This window comes from Pristiophorus japonicus, chromosome 14 (assembly GCF_044704955.1).
Source record: "Pristiophorus japonicus isolate sPriJap1 chromosome 14, sPriJap1.hap1, whole genome shotgun sequence".
Lineage (NCBI taxonomy): Eukaryota > Metazoa > Chordata > Chondrichthyes > Pristiophoridae > Pristiophorus > Pristiophorus japonicus.
In genome coordinates, this window is record NC_091990.1 from 144,849,294 (window position 1) to 144,868,907 (window position 19,614).

Consider the following 19,614-nt stretch of genomic DNA (forward strand, 5'->3'; position numbering starts at 1 on the left):
AATCCCACAATGGTCATTTGTGAATTTCAATACAGTTAATTAAATACATCTGGAATAAGAAGCTAGTGTCAATAATGGTGACCATGAAACAACAGGAGTGTTATAAATAAGCACCTGGTTCACTAATGTCCTTTAAGGAAAGAAATCTGCCGTTCTTACCCGGTCTGGCCTATATGTGACTCCAGGCCCACCACAATGTGGTTGACTCTTAATTGCCTTCTGAAATGGCCTAGCAAGCCACTCATTTGTATCACACCACTACAAAGAAATGGCAGACCAATTGAACAAATACTTTGGTTCTGTCTTCACGAAGAAAGACACAAATAACCTTCCGAAAGTACAAGGGGACCGAGGGTCTAGTGAGAAGGAGGAACTGAAGGATATCCTTATTAGGCGGGAAATTGTGTTAGGAAAATTGATGGGATTGAAGGCCGATAAATCCCCGGGGCCTGATAGGCTGCATCCCAGAGTACTTAAGGAAATGGCCCAAGAAATAGTGGATGCATTGGTGATCATTTTCCAACAGTCTATCGACTCGGGATCAGTTCCTATGGACTGGCGGGTAGCTAATGTAATACCACTTTTTAAAAAGGGAGGGCGAGAGAAAGCGGGTAATTATAGACCGGTTAGCCTGACATCAGTGGTGGGGAAAATGTTGGAATCAATTATTAAGGATGAAATAGCAGCGCATTTGGAAAGCAGTGACAGGATCGGTCCAAGTCAGCATGGATCTTTGCAGGGGAAATCATGCTTGACAAATCTTCTGGAATTTTTTGAGAATATAACTAGTAGAGTGGACAAGGGAGAACCAGTGGACGTGGTGTATTTCGACTTTCAAAAGGCTTTTGACAAGGTCCCACACAAGAGATTGGTGTGCAAAATCAAAGCACATGTTATTGGGGGTAATGTACTGACATGGATAGAGAACTGGTTGGCAGACAGGAAGCAGAGAGTCGCGATAAACGGGTCCTTTTCAGAATGGCAGGCAGTGACAAGTGGAGTGCCGCAGGGCTCAGTGCTGGGACCCCAGCTCTTTACAATATACATCAATGATTTGGATGAAGGAATTGAGTGTAATATCTCCAAGTTTGCAGATGACACTAAACTGGGTGGCAGTGTGAACTGTGAGGAGGATGCTAAGAAGCTGCAGGGTGGCTTAGACAGGTTAGGTGAGTGGGCAAATGCATGGCAGATGCAGTATAATGTGGATAAATGTGAGGTTATCCACTTTGGGGGCAAAAACGCGAAGACATACTATTATCTGAATGGTGGAAGATTAGGAAAAGAGGAGGTGCAATGAGACCTGGGTGTCATGGTTCATCAGTCATTGAAAGTTGGCATACAGGTGCAGCAGGCGGTAAAGAAAGCAAATGGTATGTTGGCCTTCATAGCTAGGGGATTTGAGTATAGAAGCAGGGAGGTCTTACTGCAGTTGTACAGGGCCTTGGTGAGGTCTCACCTGGAATATTGTGTTCAATTTTGGTCTCCTAATCTGAGGAAGGACGTTCTTGCTATTGAGGAAGTGCAACGAAGGTTCACCAGACCGATTCCCGGGATGGCCGGACTGACATATGAGGAGAGATTGGATCAACTGGGCCTTCATAGATTGGAGTTTAGAAGGATGAGAGGGGATCTCATAGAAACATACAAGATTCTGACGGGACGGGACAGGTTAGATGTGGGTAGATTGTTCCTGATGTTGGGGAAGTCCAGAACCAGGGGACACAGTCTTAGGATAAGGGGTAGGCCATTTAGGACTGAGATGAGGAGAAACTTCTTCACTCAGAGAGTTGTTAACCTGTGGAATTCCCTACCACAGAGAATTGTTGATGCCTGTTCATTGGATATATGCAAGAGGGAGTTAGATATGGCCCTTACGTCTTAAGGGATCAACAGGTATGGAGAGAAAGCAGGAAAGGGGTACTTATCGAATGGTGGTGCAGGCTCGAAGGGCCGAATGGCCTAGTCCTGCACCTATTTTCTATGTTTCTATGTTTCTACAACAAATTACAATAAGAAGAATAAAACCGGACGGACCTTTCGGCATCGACCTAGACATTGGATTCGGACACGACAATGGCACACCCAGCCCAGTCAATGCTGAAAAGTCCAGCTCACTAGCATCAGGGGACTTGTGACAAAATTGGGAGAGCTGTCCTACAGACTAGTCAAGCATCAGCCTGACCTGACTAGGTCAGAATATACTCACAGAATCATACCTATCAATCAATGTCCCAGACTCCTCCATCACCATCCCTGGGTATGTCCTGTCCCACTTCAAGATGGAACGCTAGAGTTATACAGTCAGGAGGGAATGGCCTGGGAGTCCTCAACATTGACTCTGGAACCCAAGAATTCTTATGGCATCAGATCAAACATGGGCAAGGAAACCTCCTGCTAATTATTATGAATCAGTACTCCTGCATGTTGAACACCACTTGGAAGAAGCACTGAGAGTAGCAAGGGCACAGAATGTACTCTGGGTGAGGACTTCAATGTCCATCACCAACAGTGGCTTAGTAGCACCACTACTGTTCGAGGTGGCCAAGTCCTGAAGGACAGAGCTGTCAGACTGTACTTGCGGCAGTTGGTGAGAGAATCAACACGAGGGAAAAACCTACTTGATCTCATCCTCACTAATCTTCCTGTCGCAGATGTATCTGTCCATGACAGTATTGATAGGAATGACCACTGCACACAGTCCTTGTGGAGAAAGAGTCCGATCTTTAAATTGAGGACACCCTTAATTGTGTTGTGTGGCACTACTAGCATGCTAAATGGGATAGATTCAGAACAAATCTAGCAACTCAAAATTGGGCATCCACAAGAACGTAAGAACATAATAAATAGGAGCAGGAGTAGGTCATTTGGCCCCTCAAGCCTGCTCCGCCATTCAATAAGCTCATAGCTGATCTGATCTTGGGCTCAGCTCCACTTCCCTGCCCGTTCCCCTTAACCCTTTACTCTCTTATCGCTCAAAGATCTGTCTATCACTGCCTTAAATATATTCAATGACCCAGCCACAACAGCTCTCTGGGGCAGAGAATTCCACAGATTTACAATCCTCTGAGAGAAGAAATTCCTCCTCGTCTCAGTTTAAAATGGGCGACCCCTTATTCTAAAACTATACCCCCTTGTTCTAAATTCCCCGGTGAGTGGAAACATCCTCTCTGCATCTATCTTGTCGAGCCCCCTCAATATCTTATATGTCTCAATAAGATCACCTCTCATTCTTCTGAACTCCAATGAGTACAGGCCCAGCCTGCTCAACCTTTCTTCATAAGTCAACCCCTTCATCACAGGAATCAACCCAGTCAACATTAATGATTTAGACGAGGGGATTAAATGTAGTATCTCCAAATTTGCGGATGACACTAAGTCGGGTGGCAGTGTGAGCTGCGAGGAGGATGCTATGAGGCTGCAGAGCGACTTGGATAGGTTAGGTGAGTGGGCAAATGCATGGCAGATGAAGTATAATGTGAGGTTATCCACTTTGGTGGTAAAAACAGAGAGACACACTATTATCTGAATGGTGACTAGATTAGGAAAAGGGGAGGTGCAACGAGACCTGGGTGTCATGGTACATCAGTCATTGAAGGTTGGCATGCAGGTACAGCAGGCGGTTAAGAAAGCAAATGGCATATTGGCCTTCATAGCGAGCGGATTTGAGTACAGGGCAGGGAGGTGTTGCTACAGTTGTACAGGGCCTTGGTGAGGCCACACCTGGAGTATTGTGTACAGTTTTGGTCTCCTAACTTGAGGAAGGACATTCTTGCTATTGCGGGAGTGCAGCGAAGGTTCACCAGACTGATTCCCGGGATGGCGGGACTGACAGATCAAGAAAGATTAGATCAACTGGGCTTGTATTCACTGGAGTTCAGAAGAATGAGAGGGGATCTCATAGAAACATTTAAAATTCTGACGGGTTTAGACAGGTTAGATGCAGGAAAAATGTTCCCAATGTTGGGGAAGTCCAGAACCAGGGGTCACAGTCTGGGATAAGGGGTAAACCATTTAGGACCGAGATGAGGAGAAACTTCTTCACCCAGAGAGTGGTGAACCTGTGGAATTCTCTACCACAGAAAGTTGTTGAGGCCAATTCACTAAATATATTCAAAAAGGAGTTAGATGTAGTCCTTACTGCTAGGGGGATCAAGGGAGAAAGCTGGAATGGGGTGCTGAAGTTGCATGTTCAGCCATGAACTCATTGAATGGCGATGCAGGCTCGAAGGGCCGAATGGCCTACTCCTGCATCTATTTTCTATGTTTCTATGTTTCAACCTTCTCTGAACAGTCTCCAATGCAAGTATATCCCTCCTTAAATAAGAAGACCAAAACTGTACGCAGTACTCTAGATGTAGCCTCACCAATGCCTTGTACAATTGTAGCAGGACTTCTCTGCTTTTATACTCCATCCCCCTTGCAATAAAAGCCAACATTCCATTTGCCTTCCTGATTACTTGTTGTACTTGCATGCTAACTTTTTGTGTTTCATACACAAGCACTCCCAGATCCCTCTGTAATGCAGCATTTTGTAATTTTTCTCCATTTAAATAATAATTTACTTTTTTATTTTATCTGCCAAAGTGGATAACCTCAAACTTTCCCAGAGTATACTCCATCTTCCAAATATTTGCCTATTCACTTAGCCTGTCTATATCCCTTTGCAGATTCTTTGTGTCCTCATCACAATTTGCTTTCCCACCCATCTTTGTATCATCAGCAAACTTGGCTACATTACACTCGGTCCCTTCATTCAAATCATTAATATAGATTGTAAATAGTTGAGGCCTCAGCACAGACCACTGTAGCACCCCACTAGTTACTGTTTGCCAACTGGAAAATGACCCATTTATCCCGACTCTCTGTTTTCTGTTCGTTAGCTAATCCTCTATCCATGCCTTTATATTACCCCCAACCCCGTAAACTTTTATCTTGTGCAGTAACCTTTTATGTGGCACCTTATGGAATGCCTTCTGGAAATCCAAATACACCACATCCACTGGTTCTCCCTTATCCCGTTACATCCTCAAAGAACTCCAGCAAATTTGTCAAACATGATTTCCCTTTCATAAATCCATGCTGACTCTGCTTAACTAAATTATGCTTTTCCAAATGGCCTGCTACTGCTTCCTTAATAATGGACTCCAGCATTTTCCCAACAACAGATGTTAGGCTAACTGGTCTATAGTTTCCTGCTTTCTGTCTGCCTCCTTTTTTAAATAGAGACGTTACATTTGCGATTTTCCAATCCGTTGGGACCTCCCCAGAATCCAGAGAATTTTTGTTGTTTACAATCAATGCATCCACTATATCTGCAGCCATTCCTTTTAAGACCCTTGATGCAAGTCCAGGGAACTTGTCCACCTTTAGTCCCATTATTTTACCGAGTACTTCTTCTTTAGTGACAGTGATTGTTTTATGAGGGCATATTATTTCACAGTGCCATGAGGCGTTGTGGGCCATCAGCAGCAGCAGAATTGTATTCCACCACAATCTGTAACCTCATGGCCCAACATATCCCTCACTCTACCATTATCATCAAACCAGGTGACCAAAACTGATTCAATGAAGAGTGTAAAAGAGCACGCCAGGACCTGGTGAAGCTACATCACAGGACTATTACATACTATTTACAGCACAGAAGCAGGCCATTGGATCCAACATGTCCATGCCAGTGTTTATGCTTCACACGAGCCTGCAATTATGTAAATATGGAATCAGCATGCTATAAACAGAGCCAAGCCAATCCCACAACCAACGGATCAGATCAAAGCTCTGCAGTCACCATGCAATCGTGAACAATTAAGCAACTAACGGGAGGAAGAAGCTCCAGGAACATTCGCATCCTCAATGATGGTGGAGCCCAGCATGTGAGTGCAAAATTTATAGTTGAGATTGATAACAATTAGTGAGATTAATATATGATTAGACTCTTAGATAGCTAACAAGTAAACAGCGTTGGATAGCTGGTCTATTGAATAGATTTTCTGATCAGGTCGAGTAGAAATTGCAGTCGGTTCCCGATGACGTCAGTGGGACCTGACATGCTTATGTTGAAAAGGCCCCCATTGGCTTTAGGCGGGTATATTTGCTGCTTGCTCAGTGGAGCAGATTAGAATTACAGCAGAGCGGGTAAGTAGCCTGCTCGTTTTCATCAACGCAAAATGCTCAGGTGGGAAAAAGACAGAGTAGCAAATTATCATCCTGGATTGTAACAGTATGATTGGAACAAAAAAAGCTGGTGGTGATAGGGAATTCCAAAGCCTCCACCCCCGCCCCATCTCCGGTTCCCAGTTCCCCACCTTCCCATTGTTTTGTGGTATTTTTACCCTGTCTGTAACAGGAATGACTGTGTCACTTTGACCAAAGCACTGCATCACAAGGCAAAAAAGGTAAGCTTGATAGTTGACAACTGTGGGGCTCACATGAAGTACAGGTGCAGCTGTCCAATAGCAGAGTCCCTAGCCAATTGCTTTAGGTGCTGTAACTTCATCGCACCAACAGGAAAACAGCTGCACCTGACAGTGTTGAGGATCCCACACAGGCTCTGATGGCCAGCCCTGAAACAGCAAACCCTTTGGAGAGGGTGAATTCACTGCAGTGACAGACATGTTCTTGAATCTATTGCCAGCATTGATAAAGAAGTCCCGATGTCTGGTTTGCTGACTGACGTGGAAATTGCTGTTGCTGAACAGGCGGATATTGCTGCTTGTGAGGAAGAGATTGAAGAAAAGGCTCAAGCGAGCAGAACCAGACAGAGGGAGGGGAACCAATACTTCCCCCACCCCCTCCGCCGTCCACACATCCAATTATGGGCGATTGCTGAGAACGTGACTGACAACTAAGTCGGACGTTGCAATTGAACTTTTCTCTGCTCTTAAGTAGGATTGATAATTTTGAGGTGAATCTGCTGTCAGCAAAAAACAAATCACAATCACAAAGTTGACCGAAATGACCGAATGCATTTTACAGCATGCATAATGCTCAGATTTAGACCGCCGATGTTTCAATAGCGGCCTTATGTTACCTTTTAGTATTCTAATGGTGTTTTGCTGTGTTTTTCTCATTACATTTGATTAATTCACCACTGGATAAACCAATTTTTTTCAAACATAAAACAACTTTGTATTGAGGGAAGTAGATTGTATATTGACTTGCAAAACTCTTGGAATAAACATGTTTTTGTGCAGTGAAGCAGATCTCTGATGCTTCATGTCACAATGCTGTTTTTGAATCTAAAGGCTTGATATTAACCCCCTGTGCCTAATGAGAACAGAGCATGCCAGGGGTTTAAATGCTTGCAGTGACCTTACACCTGATCCTCACAGGCTTCGCACTGCGCGTTAATTTTCTGGTCAGGCAGGGTGAAAGTCTTATTGAAGTTTCTGATGACATCATTCAGCCCTCGATTATATTTTAATTCTCAGCAGCCCAAGAGCACCAGGTGCAAAGGAGCAGCAGGCCCAGAAGAGGGCTGAAAAGGAAAATCCATTTTTTTTTTTAAGGTCTACTTGTGAGCCAGAAGGAGCTGGAGTGCTCCCCCGGGATCCTCAAGGAATCGTAGGGTCCCAGACTTCCAACAATAACTGCAGTCACCTACCCACCACCCCCCCCCCTCATTTACCTGACATGCTGCTGACTGTTCCCGCAAGCTCCTGTCCCTTGGCCTTTTGCCACGCTCGCCCAACTCCTGCCAATGGCCTTCTGCTACGCTCGCCCAACTCCTGCCCTGCTTGACGTCATTGGTGGTGGGTTTGGGCAGGGGCCGGGTCTGGCATATTTAAATAAGGCCCGGGAGTTAAAATGACTCGCACCTCATGTCGACAAGCATTGATGAGTCCAAGGTTTGCATCACTGGCCCCTCTCACCCTCGGTTAAAATCGGGGCTTAAATATCTTCAATCAGTAATGGAGAAAAAGATGGTGCAAAATGTGAATAGACAGTAGTGATATATTTTAGTTATGGAAAAATGTCTAATAGGTGGTATAAAAACAATTGCAAAGTGAGTTTGACTGATGTATGAAGGTTGGTGCTGTGTCACAGAATCCATTGCAGTGTTATTGGGCTCGATTTTCCATGGTGATTTGCGGCGTTTTTTTGGCACACGCCGCTTTTTTTGGCCTAAATTTAAAAATCCAAGTTTCCCCAAAGATTGTGCACCAGCGCAACTCAGTTAGTTATGATTTTTTAAAGGTTTTTTTTGTGTTATAGGGGAGTAACCTGATGTCTGCACCAGTTTTTCACATTTATGCAAGTTTGGCCAATTTATATTTCTCCTTGGACGGCATACGTGATCATTCCCAAAAAACCTTCTGAGCACTTTAGAAAAACCAGCGCACATCAAAAAATCGGCGCAGAAAGACGCCATTGTTTTTAGGTGACGTTTTGGAGGGAGTCAAGAAGACACCATGAAGCTTAATTTTTTTCCAACTGTAAATGCAAAAAATGGAAGTTTCTTGCAGTTCTTTAAGTTTTGAATTTTTTGAAAGTGCCACGCCACCACCAAACGTCACCAAATAGGTCGGAGCATCGGCCGGCAGAATTGGACCCTCGCCCAGACACAGGGGCTTCGAGCTCAGCTTCAAAAGAAGCCCCGGGGGAGGGGGGGTTGGTGGGTGTTATGTATGTACATTCTGTTTGTAGCCACCAGATGGCATCATTGTTGGAGGCCACTGAGCAGCATGCACATGGTGCTGCTCAGGTATAAAAGGCCAACCATTTTGAGAGTCAGGCACTTTGGGCCTAAATAAAGCAGAGCCAAGGTTGTACCTTGCTTAGTTAAACAGTACTCAGTTTGAACCTTTATTGCATAGTTAACAGGGAGTGTGGAAGCTGAACTGAAGGGATGAGAACCCTTACACTATGCCACTATACATCAAATGAAGCCCGGGGGGGGGGCAGTTGTTTCCAGATCTGAGCGAGCCCATTGCGCATGCTCAGATCTGGGTGTGGTCCATACTAGGCGTCGATCTTGGGGAGAGAGACAACAAAGAAGCTTGCCCTGCCTGCCGTTTTGAGCTTCTTGCAAAGGTACAATTTAATCATGGGGGCAATATTGACAATGCTGTACCTCGTGCAAGCCTTCTGCATGATGGTGCTGTGGAGGAGACAATTGATTCAACATCATTGCATGAGGAACCTCAGAGCATGTAGGATGATGGGCAGGAGGCCTTACCCATGTCAAATATACCAAGACAGGCATTCATACTTGCAGCTGAGTGATGCAGACTGTGTCAGAAGGCTGTGTTTCTGCAAAGAAGTTGTAACAGATCTGGGAGTTGGTGCAGCCTAGAAGCATCAGGAGTACTGCTTTATCAGTTGAAGTGAAGCTTACAGCTGCACTTTCATTCTATGCATCTGGGTCGTTCCAGGCCACAACTGGGGATGTATGCACCATTTCGCAACATGCAACATATAGCTGCATTCGGCAGGTGACTGCTGCACTATATGCCCGGAGGAATGACTACATAAAGTTCCCCATGACTGCCCAAGCAATGCGTGAAAGGGCTGTGGGCTTCTCCAAGATTGCTGGCTTCCGAAAGGTGCAGGGCTGCATTGATTGTACCCACATTGCCTTGCGAGCACCTTTGGAAGATTCCGAGATGTACAGGAACAGAAAAGATTTCCACTCCATTAATGTGCAACTCGTGTGTGACGACATGCATCGCACCATGTCAGTTGATGCAAGCTACCCTGGGAGCACCCATGATGTGTTCATCCTACGCAAGAGCACTATATCTGCCGTGTTTCAGCAGCAGCCAGAAGGGCAGAGCTGGCTACTGAGAGACAAAGGGTATGGCCTCGCCACCTGGCTCATGATGCCCTGTAAGCAGGTTTGATCCTAGCCCAATTGCTAGACGGACGGTTCGAAAGTTCTAGACCCGGGAATTATTATTCAAAGTGTAAATGAAATGAGTCACGGACAGGAGTGATTCGGTGAAAAATCGTACTTATATTTATTTGGTCTAACATACACTGGCTAAAACATGCACTACTAAACGAAATCACTGTCTCTGTGGAGAATAAAATCCAGGTTACAAACAACATACATACAGTACAGAAGTGAGACCTAGTAACATGCAGTAATTCTCTGGTGGATTACCCAGTCAAAGCTTCCTCCCCAGAATAGCCCTGAAAAGCTTCACTTGTGAGAAAACCCTGAGCCCTTAGTCTCACACAGCTTGGGACACTCGCGACCATGCTCACCACCACACGGTTTCACTGCTCAGCTCAGCTGTGGGAAGTCACTGCCTGCTGGTTTTCTATCTCGGTGGCATCTTCTGCGTTGCTGCGGCCTCTTCCTCTGGTACATCGATCTTGATCGAGCGAGAGCGAGAGAGAGCTCTCTCTAGATACAAGCTTCAAGCTGCAAACTTCACTCCAAGCTCCAAGCTAAAAATAAAGTGGAAAAGGCCCTGTCTTTATGGGAGTCTTGCTACCCCTATCTTTTCCAACAATCTTTAAAATCCCTTTGTTTCTAAGCATTGGTACTTAGTTAGTGATCGGCCATCCAACCCATATGTATTGGGCTGATGGCCCTTAATCTGGGCATCTCTCTCAGCCTTTGTGTTGGGAAAGACCCGGCTCCTCTTTGGCTGACCAGGCTAGTGGGTTCATTGTTCTGCTTTCCTTCTGAGATGGAGATGAGAAGTGCTTTAGCATATTAGAGTGGCTTTGTCAATGCCCCCCCGCCACCCCCCACCCCCCACACACACCACCCCCCCCCCCCCACCCCCTTCCTGGCCGACAGCTCTTTTGTCAATGGATGATTGACAGCTCTTTTGTCACAGCTAACTGCCATGCGGTCTCTGGAGTTTTAACAAAAACCAGCACAGGGAAAATACCCTCAGAAAAAATAAAATCCGCAAAATATTCGACTGAGTCCATTCTTTAAACAGAAACTTTGCGAACTCTTCAGCCTCTACGCGTAACCCAGACAGAAGCTGATTGGGAATACAACATGTCACAACATTGCGATGCGCAGAGGACCATTGGCATCTTGAAACAGCGTTTCCGATGGCTGGACCATTCCGGAGGCTACTTGCAATACACCACTGAGATTGACGGCCAGCTCACTGTTGTGTGCTGCATGCTGCATAACTTAGTCATCAGCTGGTAGTAGAAGACCCACCTGAGGTAAGAGTGGCTGATGATGAGGAGGAGGATGCAAATAACGAGGAGGAGGAGGACGAGGAAGCCATGCTACTAACTGAACCCGGAGCACGACGGCGGAAGAAGGCGGGCTGTTGTGGCCCTTTAACGATTGCTTGAGCCTTGCACCAACAGCTCATCCATGAATGCTTTGCTGCCTGAAGGCAGCATTCCACATGGACCATGTTTACTGTTTGGACCTGTTCCGTAATGTGTTGTGTTAATGGAACAAATGATGGAAATGATTCTTGTTTACTTCAAAAAGTTGTGTTAATAATGGAACAAATAATGGAAATTATCTGGTTATAATTTAAAATGTATTTTATTCAAAAGTTTAACAAACATTTGTTTGTACTTAACTTAACTTTAATAAACATATTCCTGTATCAAACTTTAAAGTTTTCAGTTAAGATCACTTACAAACTTTAAGATCACTTACAAACTCTAAGATCAGTTAAAAACTTCAAGATCACTTACAAACTTGTAAACTTGTAAATTTACATCACTTACAAAAAACTTTTAATTTGAGAACAGTTACAACAGTAACAACAATAATAATAACAACAACAACAGCAGAAAGAAAGGCTGTACCCATCTCTCCTCCACCTTATTCTAAGACCACTCGCTGCGCTTGGTCTTGTTGACTCCACCCCTGCCCGCAGGCGATGGCGTAGCATTTCTCGAGTTGGTACTGTTATGTATGTAACCCTTGACAACCTGTATCATACCACCACCAGAGGGCCTACCTGTTGGAGTCCCAAGGGATCTCAGCATCCCTTGGGAGCACTGTATATAAGCAAGAAACCCACGAGGTACCTGAACTCTAGAGTCTTATTAAAGGAGCTAAGGTCACACTTACTCACTGTTCACAGTACTCAGTTTCATCCTTTATTATGACCGTATCAATTGGCGACGAGATAACGAACAAGCGCGCAAAAATGCAAACAACAGTTGGTATCCTGGAGAAGTTCTCAGAAGGGGACGATTGGGAGGCCTTCGTGGAGAGACTTGACTAATACTTCGTGGCCAATGAGCTGGAAGGGGACGAGAATGCTGCCAAACGAAGGGCGATCCTCCTTCGTGTCTGTGGGGCAACAACCTATGGCCTCATGAAGAATCTTCTAGCTCCGGTAAAACCAACAACTAAATCCTATGAAGAATCGTGTATGCTGGTCGGGGTGCACCTAAATCCTAAAGAAAGCGTTCTGATGGCAAGGTATCGGTTCTACACGTGTCAACGGTCGGAGGGCAAGGAAGTGGCGAGCCATGTCGCCGAACTAAGGAGCCTCGCAGGACATTGCGAATTTGATGGATTCCTAGAACAAATGCTGAGAGACTTTTTTGTGCTTGGCAGTGGTCATGAGCTAATCCTTTGCAAACTGTTGACTGTTGAAACTCTGAATCCGAGAAAAGCCATAACGATAGCCCAGGCATTTATGTCCACCAGCGACAACATCAAACAATTTTCGCAGCATAAAGATGTTTCGGCCAGTACTGTGCACAAAGTAACGTCGAACGTCATAGTCGAGCAGGAATATACATGGCAGAACGTACACGCCGGTTGCTGCATGACCTCAGATGACCCAGAGTCCGCCATCAATCGTTAATGCGAGGCAGTTAACACCCTGTAGTCGTTGTGGAGGTGATCATCGGGCCCATCAATGCTGCTTCAAGCACTATGCCTGCAATGGCTGCAGAACAATGGGACACCTCCAGCGAATGTGCAGCCGAGCTGCAAACCCTGCAAACCCTGCAAACCACCACATTGCAGAGGAAGATCGATCCACTGTGGATCAGGCTGAATTGGAGACTCGAACCGAGGAGGCAGAAGTGTATGGGGTACACATCTTCACCATGAAATGTCCACCAATAATATTGAAAGTTGAACTGAATGGAATTCCAGTATCCATGGAACTGGACATGGATGCGAGTCAGTCCATAATGAGCAAAAAGGCCTTCGACAGGTTGTGGTGCAACAAGGCACACAGGCCCAAACTCAGCCCCATTCACATCAAGCTAAGAACTTACATCAAGGAACTGATCCCTATAATTGGCAGTGCAGAAGTCAAAGTCTCCTATAACGGAGCAGTGCATGAACTCCCACTGTGGATTGTGCCAGGGGATGGCCCCACACTGTTTGGCAGAAGCTGGCTGGGAAAAATACACTGGAAGTGGGATGACATCCGAGCACTTTTGTCCGCCGATGATGCCTCATGTGCCCAGGTTCTGAGCAGATTTCCATCATTGTTCGAGCAGGCATTGAAAGCTTCTCGGGGGCGAAAGTGCAGATCCATTTGGTTCCCAGTTTGTGACCCATCCACCACAAGACATGACCGGTAACGTATATGATGCGTGAAAAAAGTGGAAATTGAGCTGGACAGGCTGCATCGAGAAGGCATCATCGCACCGGTGGAACTCAACGAGTTGGCCAGTCCAATTGTCCTGATGCTTAAAGGTGATGGCACGGTCAGAGTTTGTGGGGACTATAAAGTAACGATTAATCGTTTTTCACTACAGGATCAGTACCCGCTACCCAAGGCAGACGACCTACTTGCGACCCTGGCTGGGTGGAAGACGTTCACCAAGTTGGACCTAACCTCGGCCTATATGATGCAGGAGCTGGAGGACTCTTCGAAAGGTCTTACCTGCATCAACACGCACAAAGGTCTGTTCATCTATAACAGATGCCCGTTCAGGATTTGGTCGGCAGCAGCAATCTTCCAACCGAACATGGAGAGCCTGCTAAGTCGGTCTATCGCACCGTGGTTTTCCAGGACGACATATGGTTACAGGTCGGGACACCATTAAGCACTTGAAGAATCTGGAAGAGGTTCTTAGTCGGTTGGATCGCGTGGGACTCAGGTTGAAATGCTCGAAGTGTGTTTTCCAGGCACCGGAGGTCGAGTTCTTGGGAAGAAGAATCACAGCAGACAGCATCAGATCCACCGCACCAAGACGGAGGCCATCAAGAACGCGCCGAGAACACAGAACATGACGGAGCTGCGGTCATTCCTGGGACTCCTCAACTATTTCGGTAATTTCCTATCCGGGTTAAGCACCTTGCTAGAACCCCTACATATACTACTGCACAAGGAAGACGACTGGGTATGGGGGAATTCACAAGAGGCTGCCTTTGAAACAGCCAGAAATCTGTTGTGTTCAAACAAACTGCTTGTCCTATATAACCTATGTAAATGATTAGTGCTAGCTTGCGATGCGTCGTCATACAGGGTCAGGTGTGTGTTATAACCGACTAACAAATCGGGGATTTTGCAACCGGTCGTTTTTTCCGTCCAGGAGTCTGTCCAAGGCCAAAAGGACCTACAGCATGACTGAAAAAGAGGTTCTGGCGTGCATTTACGGGGTACAAAAAATGCACCAGTACTTGCTTGGCCTCAAGTTTGAGCTTGAAACTGACCACAAGACGCTCATATCGCTGTTTTCTGAGAGCAAAAGGATTAACACCAATGCCTCTGCCCGCATCCAAAGATGGGCGCTCACGCTGCCAGCCTATAACGATGTAATCCGCCACAGACCAGGCACAGAGAATTGTGCTGATGGTCTCAGTTGGTTACCATTGCCCACCACCGGGGTGGAAATGGCACAGCCTGCGGACTTGCTCATGGTAATGGATGCATTTGAAAACAAAAAGTCACTCGTTACGGCCTGCCAGATCAGGACCTGGACCAACCAGGATCCTTTATTTTCCTTGGTAAAAAACTGTGTCCTGCATGGGAGCTAGTCCAGCGTCCCAGCGGAGATGCAGGAGGCGATTAAGCCATTCCACAGCTGCAAAGACAAAATGTCCTTGCAGACGGACTGTCTGTTGTGGGATAATTGCGTGGTCTTGCCCAAGAAAGGCCGAGAAACGTTCATTTGTGACCTACACAGCACCCACCCAGGCATTGTAATGATGAAAGCCATAGCCAGATCCCATGTGTGGTGACCCGGCAGCGACTCAGATTTAGAGTCATGCGTGCATCAGTGCAATGCACCCAGAGAGGCACCGCTAAGTTTGTGGTCGTGGCCCTCCAAACCGTGGTCGAGGGTCCACGTAGACTATGTGGGCCATTTCTAGGCAAAATGTTCTTGGTTGTCGTGGATGCTTATTCAAAATGGATTGAATGTGTAATAATATTGGTAAGTACGTCCATGGCCACCATCGAAAGCCTAAGAGTCATGTTTGCCACACACGGACTGCCTGATGTCCTAGTCAGCGACAATGGGCCGTGTTTCACCAGTGCTGAATTCAAAAGGAATTCATGACCTGCAATGGGATCAAGCACGTCACATCTGCCCCATTCAAGCCCGCAACTAGCGGCCAGGCAGAAGGGGCAGTTCAGACCATCAAACAAAGCTTGAAACGTGTGTCGGAAGGCTCCCTGCAGACCCACCTGACCCAAGTGCTGCTCAGCTACTGCACCAGACCTCACTCGCTCACCGGGGTTGCCCCAGCCGAGCTGCTCATGAAAAGGGCGCTCAAAACAAGGCTCTCTCTTGTCCACCCTGATCTCCATGATCACGTGGAGAGCAGGCGGCATCAACAAAGTATGTACCATGACTGCGCAAATTTGTCACGCGATATTGAGGTCAATGATCTGGTGTTTGTACTCAATTATGGACTTGGTCCCACATGGCTCACTGGCACGGTCATGACCAAAGAGGGGAGTAGGGTGTTTCAGGTCAAATTGGCCAAAACATTTCGACCAAATCAAATTGCGGTTCACCAACAGCTACGAACAACGCGAAGAAGACACCACCAATTTTGACCCTCCAACACACACACAAGTGGCAACCGACATCATGGTTGACCATGAAGCCGAACTCACCATTCCCAGCAGCCCGGCAAGGCCGGCTGCCCAGCAGCCCAGTGAAGAACTAACCAACTCACCCACACCCCCATTTGTATCGAGATGATCGACAAGGGAGTGAAAAATCCCAGATCGTCTCACCCTGTAAATAAGTGTACTATTAACTTTACGAGGGAGTGATGTTATGTATTTAACCCTTGGCAACCTGTATCACACCACCACCAGAGGACATACCTGTTGGAGTCCCAAGGGATCCCAGCATCCCTTGCGAGCACTGTATATAAGCAGGCCACCCACGGGGTACCTGCACTCTGGAGTCTTATTAAAGGAGCTAAGGTCAAACTTACTCATTGTTCACAGTACTCAGTTTCATCCTTTATTATGAGCGTATCAGGTACCAAGCTTATTCTTTCAAATATCTCGGGTAATGCGTACTTCTTGATGGGAGGACAGCCGGTAATGTGGAAGACCCGGCTTGGGCCTCTTCAGAGGCTGGTCTGAGGATTGGAGTGGGAGTGGCAGTTGGTTCTGTCAATGGGCGCGGGGTCTCGGCGTGTTCACTTATTGCAGCAGCTAACTCCAATATTCCCTCCCTCATTTGCCTTGACAGTGTGTCAATTACCTGCGACATTCCCTCCTTCATATGCACCGACATTGTATCTGCTGCCTGAGACATTCCCTCCCTTATGTTCCTGGACAATGTTCCCATTTCACATGAGAGTGTTGTTACTTCTCCCGACAGTCCCGATACCTCATCAGCCACCCCACTGATAGTGTCCAGGAGTGATCACGTAAGGTCAATGCTCTCCGCACTCATTGCCATCATCTGAACCACATCTGTTAGATCCTGCACTTCGTGAGAGCGCTATCGAGCTCTCCTTCCCCTCCTCACCCTGGGTGTGGCTTGTTGCATCTCACTTGGATCCCCAGCCTCTGACTGTGGGAAACCATGGAATGTCCCACCAACACTCGTACCACTCAGGAAAGGGGCTGGCACCTCAATGGGCGACACCTGCAAATCCTCCAGAGTGAGTATAACAGTGCGGGCTTCATCAGAAGGTAAATTTAAAAAGTTTTAATTTAGATTTCCTTCTGAGTCAATAGGGGCAGGAGTGCTCCTCCGGACCTCACAAGCAAAACAAGGTCTTCTCTTTCGCAGGGTTACCCCCTCCTGATTCCTGCCAATACCATTCCTCCCCTCCTCCCAACCTCGCTCAGAGCCTCCCCCCACTCCTGATCCCTGCCCAGAGCGCCCCCCCCACCCTGCCCAGAGCTCCCCCCTCCCCACCCTTCCCAGAGCTCCCCTCTCCTCACCCTGCCCAGAGCTCCTCCCCCCCCACCCCTATCCATGCCCAGGGCTCCTCCTCCCCATCCCTGCCCAGAGCACCCCCCCCCCCACCCTACCCAGAGCTCTCCCCTCCCCACCCTGCCCAGGGCTCCCCCTCCCCATCCCCATCCCTGCCCAGAGCTCCCTCCCTCCTTACCCTGCCCATTCCTTCCTCCCTCCACAACAACCAAGAACATTTTGCCTAGAAACGGGTCAGCGAAGTTAATGTGGATCTTAGACCACGGTTTGGAGGGCCATGACCAGAAACTTAGCGGTGCCCCCCTGGGTGCATTGCTCAGTTGAGAGCAAGTGTTGCATTGGTGCACGCAAGACTCCAAATCTGAGTCGATGCCGGGCCACCACACATGGGATCTGGCTATAGCTTTCATCATTACTATGCCTGGGTGGGTACTGTGTAGGTCGCGTATGAACATTTCCCTGCCTTTCTTGGGCAAAACCACGCGATTACCCCATAAAAGATAGTCCGCCTGTATGGACATTTTGACTTCACGCCGCTGGAACGGCTTGATCTCTTCATGCATCGCCACTGAGACGCTGGACCAGCTCCCATGGAGGACACAGTTTTTTACAAGGGACAGCAAAGGATCCTGGCTGGTCGGGCCGTAAAGGGTGACCTTTCGTTTTCAAATGCATCCATCACCAAGAGCAAGTCTGCAGGCTGTGCCTTTTCCACCCCGGTGGTGGGCAATGGTAGCTGACTGAGGGCATCAGCACAGTTCTCTGTGCCTGGCCTGTGGCGAATTACATAGTTATATGCAGACAGCGTGAGCGTCCATCTTTGGATGCGAGCAGAGGCATTGGTATTGATACCTTTGCTCTCTGAGAATAGCGATATGAGCGGCTTGTGGTCAGTTTCTAACTCGAACTTAAGCCCAAGCAGAAATTGATGCATTTTTTTCACCCCATAAACGCATGCCAGAGCTTCTTTTCCAATCATGCTGTAGGCCCTTTCGACCCTGGATAGGCTCCTGGATGCATAGGCGACCGGTTGCAATGTTCCCGATTCGTTTGCTTGTAATACACATCCGACCCCGTACGAAGATGCATCGCAAGCTAGCACTAAACATTTACAAGGATCATACAGGACAAGCAGTTTATTGGAACATAACAGATTATGGGCTTTCTCCCATACCCAGTCATCTCCCTTGCACAGCAACACGTATAGAGGTTCTAGCAATGTGCTTAACCCGGGTAGGAAATTATCAAAATAATTGAGGAGTCCCAGGAACGACCGCAGCTCCATCACGTTCTGTGGTCTCGGCGCGTTCTTGATGGCCTCCGTCTTGGCGTCAGTGGGTCTGATGCCATCTGCCACGATTCTTCTCCCTAATAATTCGACCTCTGGCGCCAGGAAAACACACTTCGAGCGTTTCAACCTGAGTCCCACATGATCTAGCCGACTTAGAACCTCTTCCAGGTTCTGCAAGTGTTCGATGGTGTCCCGACCTGTGAATCAATATGTCATCCTGGAAAACCGCGATGCGCGGAACCGACTTTAGCAGACTCTCCATGTTTCTTTGAAAAATAGCCGTGGCCGATCGAATCCCAAACGGGCATCTATTGTAGATGAACAGATCTTTGTGCGTGTTGATGCAGGTGAGGTCTTTCGAAGATTCCGCCAGCTCCTGGGTCATGAAGGCCGAGGTTAGGTCCAACTTGGTGAATTCTTTCCTCCTGCCAGCATCGCAAATAGGTCGTCTGCCTTGGGTAGCGGGTACTGGTCCTGTAGCGAAAAACGGTTAATCGTTACTTTATAGTCCCCACAAATTCTGACCGTGCCATCGCCCTTGATAACCGGAACAATTGGACTGGCCCACTCATTGAACTCCACCGGCGCGATGATGCCATCTCATTGCAGCCTGCCGAGCTCGATCTCCACTTTCTCTCGCATCATATATGGCACCGCCCGTGCCTTGTTGTGAATGGGTCGTGTACCGGGAATCAAGTGGATCTGCAGCTTCGCCCCCGAGAAACTTCCGATGCCTGGCTCAAACAACGATGGAAACTTACTCAGAACCTGGGCACATGAGGTGTTGTCGACGGACGAAAGCGCTCGGATGTTGTCCCAGTTCCAGCGGATTTTTCCCAGCCAGCTTCTGCCGAACAGTATGGGGCCATCTCCTGGTACAATCCATAAGGTGTAGTTTGTGCACTGCTCTATCATAGGAGATTTTTACTGCTGCGCTGCCAATTACAAGGATCAGCTCTTTAGTGTAAGTTCTCAGCTTGGTATGAATAGGACTCAGCTTGGGCCTGCGTGCCTTGTTGCTCCAAAGCCTGTCGAAGGCCTTTTTGCTCATG